Source organism: Moschus berezovskii, chromosome 7 (assembly GCF_049115385.1).
Source record: "Moschus berezovskii isolate FMDL1 chromosome 7, NW_MosBer_1.0, whole genome shotgun sequence".
In the NCBI taxonomy this organism is placed as follows: domain Eukaryota; kingdom Metazoa; phylum Chordata; class Mammalia; order Artiodactyla; family Moschidae; genus Moschus; species Moschus berezovskii.
In genome coordinates, this window is record NC_142466.1 from 69,552,020 (window position 1) to 69,562,487 (window position 10,468).

Genomic DNA, 10,468 nt, shown 5'->3' on the forward strand with positions numbered 1-10,468 from the left:
AGAGGTATGCCAACAAGAATCACCTTTTGTGGGCTCAGAAGTATGCCAGACTTTAGGTATTTTACCTGAGGCTAGATCACAGTGATTTCACCTTGCTCTCCTTTACCCCTGAGACTTGGAGCATCCGCTCCTCCACTGAGTGGCAGAACTCAAGCAAAGTAAGTGGTGACTGACAGCTGAATCTGGAGGCTTGGATTTAGAATGAAGTAGGAACTCTGGTGGAAGAACTGGAGCCCAGAGGAACCAGGAACTGTGGGGGAGAGAGTGGGCATGTGTGGGAGGTTGGCTGTGACAACCCACGTGTATTTACCTGCCGAGGCAGTGGCCAGGCCACTTCTTCCCTTGTAACTTCCTCTTTTTTGGGGGACCTGCAATCCTTGAGATGCACATGTGGGCAGGGCAGTGAATTTCCTGGGTGTCTTGATAGGCAGCCTTTTCAGAAATATTAATAGATCTGCGTGTGTGTGTGTATGTAAATGTGTGTAAACCCGTGTTGATGGGCATGTCCAAGAGTGAGTGTGCAAGTACCCGTGGGTGCCTGGGGGTGCAGTCAGACCCCCTTGCCTTCCTTGTGACTAGCCTCTATCAATTTCATCTTTTGCTCTGACTGCACAGGTGGAAGAGCTGAGGTCCCTAAACTGCCGCCACTCAAAAAAATGAATGTACAGAGCAGCAACTCAAGCCAAAGCCTCAGGGAAGCAGCTTTGCAAGCTGAACACCCTGCAGAAAAATAAGCCAAAGAACTCATGCCAGTCAGTGGCTGGCTTTCACTTTGCACCGGGGGGGAACTGCCAGGTGTCACTGATGAATATTAGTGAAGCACAGAGTGTCCGCAGACCTTGAGGGGCTAGCTGCTGCTGCTAAGTCACTTCAGTCGTGTCCGACTCTGTGTGACCCCATAGACGGAAGCCCACCAGGCTCCCCCGTCCCTGGGATTCTCCAGGCAAGAACACTGGAGTGGCTAGGGTGGAGGTAAAATGAGCTGGTTGGACAAGTAAAACAGGGAGACTTTTCTCGTGACTTCCTGGCTACATCTTGTGCAGAGGAGCCAACAAAGGTCTTGTTATTTCTGTAGGAACATCGTGTTGTGTGTATAGGTTTAAGTACGTGTCATATCAGTGTCAGTATGCATGTGTGCACACAGAGTTTGTGTGCAAGTATAGGCACATGCATGCATGTGTACATGAGTGCATGAGTCTGTTTGTGTGCATGAGTATATGTGTACACACATGTGCATGTGGATGCACTCTAAAATACAACAATTGTCATAAAGGGTGGGGGACCCATATTATGCTTTTAGCTTGAGAGTTCATACCAGCGTCCATGCTTGTGAATGCCCTGAGGTTACATGCAAAAATATGTTTTGTTGTGTGTTTTTCTTCAAACAAAGCCCTGGTTTCCCTTAGGTTCTCCAGCTTCCCAGATGATGTAGGACTGTGACAGGCAGAATGATGACCTCCAACATCCTAATCTCCAGAACCTGTGAATATGCTATTGTTATGTGGCAAAGGAGAATTAAGGTTACAGATGAAATTAAAGATGCTAATCAGTTGATTTTGAGATAGAGCATCTGGACATCCAGGTGGGTCAAATGTAGTCACAAGAGTCCTTCTAAGTGAAAGACAGAAGCAGAAAAGGCACGCGAGAGTAGCAACATATGAAAAAGACCCAACCAACCATCATTGGCTTTGAAGAAGGAAGGGGACCATGATCTGAGGAATGTAAAGGGCCCCTAGAAACTAAAAAGGCCAGAAAACAGATTCTCCCCTAGAGTCTCCAGAAAGGAGGGAAGCCTGCCCACACCTTGATTTTAGTCCAGTGAGACTCATTTCAGAGTTCTGACCTCCAGAACTACAAGAAGTTAGTGTTGTTTTAAGCCACTCAGTACAGAGTCGGACACGAATGAAGCAACTTAGCAGCAACAGCAGCATTTCAGTTCAGTCCAGTCGCTCAGTTGTGTCCGACTATTTGTGACCCCATGGAATGCAGCACACCAGGCTTCCCCGTCCTTCACCAACTCCCAGAGCTTGCTCAGACTCATGTCCATCGAGTCAGTGATGCCATCCAACCATCTCATCTTCTGTTGCCCCCTTCTCCTCCTGCCCCAATCTTTCCCAGCATCAGGGTCTTTTCAAATGAGTCAGCTCTTCGCATCAGGTGGCCAAAGTATTGGAGTTTCAGCTTCAACATCAGTCTTTCCAATGAACACTCAGGACTGATCTCCTTTGGAATGGACTGGGTGGATCTCCTTGCAGTCCAAGGGACTCTCAAGAGTCTTCTCCAACACCACAGTTCAAAAGCATCAATTCTTTGGCGCTCAGCTTTCTTTATAGTCCAACGTTTACATCCATACATGACCACTGGAAAAACCATAGCCTTGACTAGATGGACCTTTGTTGGCAAAGAAATGTCTCTGCTTTTTAATATACTGTCTAGGTTGGTCATAGCTTTTCTTCCAAGGAGCAACTGTCCTTTAATTTCACAGCTGCAATCAGCATCTGCAGTGATTTTGGAGCCCCCCAAAATAAAGTCTGCCACTGTTTCCCCATCAATTTGCCATGAAGTATGGGATCAGATGGAGAAGGCAATGGCACCCCACTCCAGTATTCTTGCCTGGGAAATCCCATGGATGGAGGAGCCTGGTAGGCTGCAGTCCATGGCGTCGCGAAGAGTCAGACACGACTGAGCGACTTCACTTTCACTTTTCACTTTCACGCATTGGAGAAGGAAATGGCAACCCACTCCAGTGTTCTTGCCTGGAGAATCCCAGGGACGGCGGAGCCTGATGGGCTGCCATCTATGGGGTCGCACAGAGTCGGACATGACTGAAGTGACTTAGCAGCAGCAGCAGCAGTAGCATGGGACCAGATGCCATGATCTTAGTTTTCTGAATGTTGAGTTTTAAGCCAACTTTTTCACTCTTCTTTTTCACTTTCATCAAGAGGCTCTTTAGTTCTTCGCTTTCTGCCTTAAGGTTGGTGTCATCTGCATATCTGAGGTTACTGATATTTCTCCCAGCAATCTTGATTCTAGCTTGTGCTTCATCCAGCCCAGCATTTCACATGATGTACTCTGCATATAAGTTAAACAAGCCAGGTGACAATATACAGCTTTGACAAACTCCTTTCCTGATTTGGAACCAGTCTGTTGTTCCATATCCAGTTCTAACTGTTGCTTCTTGAACTGCATACAGATTTCTCAGGAGGCCACTCAGTTTGTGGTAATTTGTCATAGCAGCCACAAAGAGCTAATACAAAGACTGTTTCTATACTTAATCATGTTACTTCACACTTCCAGGCCCTGTGCTGGCCTCCCCAGTCCTCCCCACGACTCTGGGGATGGGCCTTGCTCCTCCCCTTGGAACAGTAAGGAAACTGGCTCAGTTAGGTGAAGTGGTTTGCTGAAACTTATTCAGATGTTAAGTGGGGAAGGTCCCTTATATACCCAAGGTTGGCAAGGGGTGGATTTAGCCAAGAGGCAGTGTGGAGCGGTGGGCAGAGCTGCACTGGCAATGGGGAGACCTGTGTCTTAGCCTAGGCTTCATCCTAACTTGTTGTAGGACTTAAGGCAAGTCACCCACCCCTCCCTGGGCCTCAGTTTCCCCATCTTTAAAGTGAGAGATGTGTAACAGAGAACTCTCAGTCCTGAGGCTCAGTGACTCCAGGCAAGATATATGTGTATATACATACATATAAAGTGGCTCATTAAGACTCTGGGAACAACTAGAAGGAAGGAGCCACTGCCCTTCCCCACCTCTCACATCTTATTGCCTGGGACCAAAGCAGCTGGATGGGGCCCAGCAGTGGTGGTGGTGATACTGCTGAGGAGAGAAGAGAGTGGAGTAATTGGTTGTGTGTGTTAGTGGCTAAGTCGTGTCCAACTCTTTTGCGGTACCAAGGACTGTAACCTGCCAGGCTCCTTTGTCCATGGGATTTCCCAGGCAAGAATACTGGAGTAGGTTGCCATTTCCTTCCAGGGGATCTTCCCATTGAAGGGATCGAACCTGTGTCTCCTGCTTGGCAGGCTAATTCCTTACCAGTGAGCCACCAGGGAAACCTGGAGTAATCAGTCAGGGTATGAAATCAGAGCGTGAGAGAGAGCAGGTAAAGGGAAGAACCCCAGGGGGAGCACAGTGTCTCCCCACCTCCAACGTTCCTGAGATGCCACCTGGGATTATTCTAGTTCTTCAGTTTTGATGGTGAGGTTGCTTTCATGAGCAGTTATATGTACTGAGGAAATGACTTGATTTCCCAGAGATTCCCTATGGCTCAGAGAGTAAAAAATCTCCTACTATGCAGAAGATCCAGATTCAATCCTTGGCTTGGGGAGATCCCCTGGAAAAGGGAATGGCAACCACTCCAGTATTCTTGCCTGGAGAATCCCATGGACAGAGAAGCCTGGAGGGCTGCAGTCCACAGGATCATAAAGAGTTGGATGTGACTGACACTTTCACTTTCACCTGCTCCCAGGGTTTGGTGGTCTCCTCCCAGTAACAGACAGACAAAGAGCCTGGACTTAGAGTCAGGAGGCCTGAATCTACCAACCTGCCTGGTCATTGCCTCTGTGGGCTGTAGGGAGGACCTGTGAGCTACGGAGGTGAGAATGATTTGGCCTTACGGGAACCTATTGTTCCTGAGCTCTTTCCCTCATTCTGGAGAACCATAGCTCCCCATGTATTTTACTCATCAAGTGGCAAAGAAGACAGCATACAGCTTATATAGTGTCCATCCACCCTTGGACCTGGGCCTAGCACTCCAGTCCCTTGCTACTCCCAGGGTGGTTTGTGGCCAGCAGCATCTGCATCCCCTGGGAGTGTTTTTGTTTTGTTCCATTTTTTAATAATGCAGGGTCTCCTGATCCATGTGGACACAAGTGTGAGAAGCCCTACTGCAGAGACGATAGCTCTGCCCTCCTCCCCTGGTCCTCCCCACAGGTGATGAGGACCATCCAGAACCCAGGCCCTTTCTGGGCCTCATTCTGGCACTTTCCACCCTGGGACGTCCTGCCCAAAGCAACCAAGACTGCATGCAGGACTTGTACTGCCCTCTTCTGCAAGGCTGTTTACCTCTAGCCCCAAGGGATGGTCAAAGGGTGGCTGTGGGAGTAGAAAAGGGGTTATGGGGGTGTGGGGTGGATCTTTGGCATGAAGGCTTAAACAAGAACCTTACATGTACACAAGATCCTAGCTGTTCAGGATGGAGTAAGGCAGGAGGGTAGAAAGAGGGGAGAAGGTACTATGGGCTGCAAGGTTCCTCTTTTACTAGTCCTGGGTTCTTAAACTGTCAAGAGTGGGCCTGTGCAACTTTATAAAATAATTGTCCTAGCAACGGATTGGGTAAATGTCTGTCTATGACAGTCTATGAGTTAACTTTTAAGGTGGGGGTAATTAAAAGATTTCTTCGAAGAAGGGGCATTGGAGCTGGGCTTTGACAGATGAGTAGGAGTTCAGTTGGTTGAGACTGAGGGAGATAGAACTATGTGAGCAAAGATGTGGAGGTAGGGAAGGATGAGGCATTTGTGGGAAAAGATGAACTTTATGCTGGAGTATTTTTACTTTGGGACCAAATCATGTAGGAGAGGAGTCTGGTGACTCCTTGAGGATTATGAACTGGGAAACTGCAAGGTGAGGACAGCATTTTAGGGGAAGTTTTGGGTGGAAGCATGGGGAGTTTGGGGGAGTTCCAAATACGAGCTACAAAAGGCTTCCCTGGTAGCTGAGCTGGGAAAGAATCTGCCCGCAATGCTGGAGACCTGGGTTCGATCCCTGTTTGGAAAGGTCCTCTAAAGAAAGGAATAGCCACCCACTCCACTATTCTTGCCTGGAGAATTCCATGGACAGAGGCGCCTGGCAGGCTACAGTCCATGGGGTCACAAAGAGTCAGACATGACTGAATGACTTTCCCTTCACCAGCAGCAAAATGCTGAAATGTTCTCCTGTGGCTCCTCCTTCTAAATTTCTTGCTGCTAAGTGGATGGCATAACATGGATCACAGATCAGAGTGTGAAGATTTGCAGACCCCGCACCTAGTTTCTGATCCTTTATCCAGATCCAGGAAATAGGCTGAGAGAATCAGGGGAATGGCTGGGTCATCAGCAGATCTTCCAGGCATCTTTGAGGACTGTTGCAGATTGCTCTGTCTGTATTGGAATATTAATGCAAGGGGAGAGGTCACATTTGTAATTAATCAAGCAGTAGCGAGAGCAAGTGCAGGGAGCTTGCACTGATTCTGAACACATCAAACAAAATCACGCCCAGGACCCAGCGATAGCAGCCTTGGAGAGGCTGGTCAAATTGGATTAGTAGACCAATTGTCTGTTCTAATGCCTGAGAGATGGACGAGGCACTTATTAAACGGTCCACAGGCGGGCATGTTTCGAGTACTTAATCAACCCTCATTTCCCTCCTCCAGGGATAGGAGAAGCCTCAGTGCCACCCATGGTGAAAAATTACCCATCCCTGCAGGATCTCTCCCTGCCATTTCCACTGTACAATGTACATGAATTCTAGAAAGAGTTCAGGGAAGACAGTGTAAGGCCAGCTGGCAGTGGAAAATGCATAGGTCTGGGATCAGGAGACCTGGGTGCGGTCCTGTCTCTCCCACCTGCTCACTATGCAGCTGTGGGTCTGTCATTCCCCTTTCTGGGCCTCAGTGCTCCCTTCAAGGCCTCCTTGCTTTTATGAGCTTGAAACAGTTCTCTGAGGATGCTTACAGGAGGCAGCAGGCCAAGTGGCTTGGGTAGCCAAGTGGTTTTTCTGGGGTGAAGATTTGCTCTGTCGGGGGAGAGAGGCAGGGTGCCCTTGGGTTTTCTCTTTGTGACTTGAATTCAACCTCAACCTACAGGGTAGAAAGCCGCTTCCATCCTCTCATCACCTCCCCTTCCTCTTTTCTCAATTAAGAGACTTAAATTTTAGAGCCAGAGAGCACCAAAGAAGCCTTCGGGGCCCCTCTGTCAGAGTCCTGGAGTCATCCCTTTCTATTCTCTGTTAAGATCTCCCCCAGGGTGGCTTTTGAGGTGGGATCCCCCTTCCCTGGCCCCACTGCTCTTGCCTAATGATGAAACCCTTGATTAAGCTCATTTTCCTTCTCAAAGGAAAAACAGAAGGTAGGGGGAGATGGTCCCATGTCAGACTTTGCATCAAGGCCCATTACTGCCAGATACATGGTGACCTTGACTTCAGTTGCCCCAGGCCCATCCTTTCATGGTTTGGGAAACTGAGGCCCAGACATGGGAATGGCTTTACCCAAGATCCCAGGGTGAGTTTGAGTTTGCTGTGGAGCCAGGGCTGGTCCTCTCCAGTGCATTCCTTCCTCCCCTTCCTCATAGACCTGCCCACCTAAGCCAGGAGTGGGGCCACCACTAGCCCTGGTTGGCAGAGGACATAGTCACAGTGGAGCCCACCATGCTCACCTAGAATGTCTTTCTCTCAGTCCTGAGGCCTGAGATCCTTTCTTGGTCACATGGATGTTCCCTTTGCAGGCTTTGTGTGCACCAGGAGAGTACAGTTTATTCCTTTCCTCCCAGAAGCATTTCCTACAATTAGAGTAAGCACTCCCACCCCACTCCACTCCACAGGGACCCACTAGGTTCTATGTGGGTCTACTTTACTTCAAGGAAGCTTAGTAAGCCTTCTCATAACTATCTTTATTAAGAGCCAAATATAAACATTCAGTTCAGTTCAGTTCAGTTCAGTCGCTCAGTCGTGTCCGACTCTCCGCGACCCCATGAATCACAGCACGCCAGGCCTCCCTGTCCATCACCAACTCCCGGAGTACACTCAAACTCATGTCCACAGAGTCGGTGATGCCATCCAGCCATCTCATTCTCCGTCGTCCCCTTCTCCTCCCGCCCCCAACCTTTCCCAGCATCAGAGTCTTTTCCAGTGAGTCAACTCGTCGCATGAGGTGGCCAAAGTATTGGAGTTTCAGCTTTAGCATCAGTCCCTCCAATGAACATCCAGGATTGATCTCCTTTAGAATGGACTGGTTGGATCTCCTTGCAGTATAAGGGACTCTCAAGAGTCTTCTCCAACACCACAGTTCAAAAGCATCGATTCTTCGGCGATCAGCTTTCTTCACAGTCCAACTCTCACATCCATACATGACCACGGGAAAAACCATTGCCTTGACTAGACGGACCTTGGTCGGCAAAGTAATGTCTCTGCTTTTTAATATACTATCAAGGTTGGTCATAACTTTCCTTCCAAGGAGCAAGCGTCTTTTAATTTCATGGCTGCAATCAGCATCTGCAGTGATTTTGGAGCCCAAAAAAACAAAGTCTGACACTGTTTCCACTGTTTTTCCATCTATTTCCCATGAAGTGATGGGACCAGATGCCAAGATCTTTGTTTTCTGAATGTTGAGCTTCAAGCCAACCTTTTCACTCTCCTCTTTCACTTTCATCAAGAGGCTTTTGAGTTCCTCTTCACTTTCTGCCATAAGGGTAGTGTCATCTGCATATCTGAGGTTATTGATATTTCTCCCAGCAATCTTGATTCCAGCTTGTGCTTCTTCCAGCCCAGCGTTCCTCATGATGTACTCTGCATATAAGTTAAATAAGCAAGGTGACAATATACAACCTTGACGCACTCCTTTTCCTATTTGGAACCAGTCTGTTGTTCCATGACCGGTTCTAACTGTTGCTTCCTGACCTGCATACAGGTTTCTCAAGAGGCAGGTCAGGTGGTCTGGGATTCCCATCTCTTTCAGAATGTTCCACAGTTTCTTGTGATCCACACAGTCAAAGGCTTTGGCATAGTCAATGAAGCAGAAATAGATGTTTTTCTGAAACTCTCTTGCTTTCTCCATGATCCAGCGGATGTTGGCAATTTGATCTCTGGTGCCTCTGCCTTTTCTAAAACCTGCTTGAACATCTCATTAAAGAAAGCAAAATAAAATCTGGGGGAAAAGTCCAACAAACAAATTCCACAAACTTCTAGTGAAAATTTGGGCTCCATCACGCTAATTCTACTACCCATCAGTGGGCTTCCCTGGTAGCTCAGATGGTAAAGAATCCACCTGCAATGCAGGAGACCCTGGTTGAAGCTCCAATACTTTGGCCACCTGATGCGAAGAGCCAGCTCATTAGAAAAGACCCTGGTGCTGGGAAAGATTGAAGGTAGGAGGAGAAGGGGATGACAGAAGATAAGATGGTTGGATGGTATCACTGGCTCAAAGGACATGAATTTGAGTAAGCTCTGGGAAATGGTGAAGGACAGGGGAGCCTGGTATGCTGCATGCAGTTCATGGGGTCGCAAAGAGTCAGACACAACTGAGCGACTGAACAGCAACAACAATCCATCAGTGCTGAACCTCATCCCACTATCATCACCGCAATTCAGTAGAATGCTCCTTTCAAGCTGGCCAGAACATTTTTTTCAGGCACAGTCAGACATTTTTACCTTGATGATCCTGGCAGCAGCAAGGATGGACCTCATCCTTAATCTCTTCTGATGGGGTACCAGGCATGACCTCCACCATCAAGCCTCTCTGACTCCACAAGAATAATGGAGAAAACAATTGGATAGGGGAGTGAGACAGCATCCCCCTTGGTCTCTAGCCACCCCTCCTTCTGCCTTTAAAGGATCAAATGGAAGGATGAGTTATTGCCTCAGCATGTTGGGGTGGCCCTGCTCCCTGTCCTTTCCGGTAGGAGCTGATTTCTTAACTGATTTATTTACCTCTCTGGCCCTTTCTTCATCTGTCTGATTAATAGTTTAGTTAGGGGTTCTGGGAAATTTACATTCAATTGTTACCATAGCAACCAGCTCTCTTGCACAGGATCCCATAGAAAATGCATTTTGGGTCTTCTGAAGAAGCTGGGTTTATAAGGATCTCAGCATATACCAAAGCAGAATGGGCACGATGATGTTCTACAGATATGACCAAAAATTATGAGCAAGGATATGAAATGGTCTTGCCATACCGTAAGTTGGGTGCCTTCCCTCTTCCCTTTTCTTGTCTCTCTTTCACCGGACAACCCTCCTCCTCAATGTTCTCTTCTAGGTCCCCAGAATGTTAGTTCCCCATGGGACAAAGGCAGGACCAGTTCATGGAGATCATGGGGAGGCCCATCTTTAATGGAAGAATTTGTAGCAGGCAGAACCATCTGAAGATCCATTTGGCCACCTTGGGAGGGAGTGCTCCCCCCATCACTGGAGGTATGTGAACAGGGATCTGATATGGGGCTCTAGGGAAGTTTGCACGGGGGGAGGGGTGGCACGTGTGGAATCTCTGCGTCCCTTCCGCCCTGGGATGGGAGAGTTGACTTGAGCTTGCTTGTGAGTCCAGCTGTCACCTTCCCCCAAGCTAAGCAGAATGTCAGGCTTGAACATTTTAGCTCCTTGGGCACCTGGGGTATCTTCTGGGTCCTCATAAACTCAATGCCTAGCACCCTGCCTGGCCCATGGGTGAATGAATGAATTCCTTAGGGTTTTAGTAAGTGTATGGGCAGAATCTTCTGACTGTTT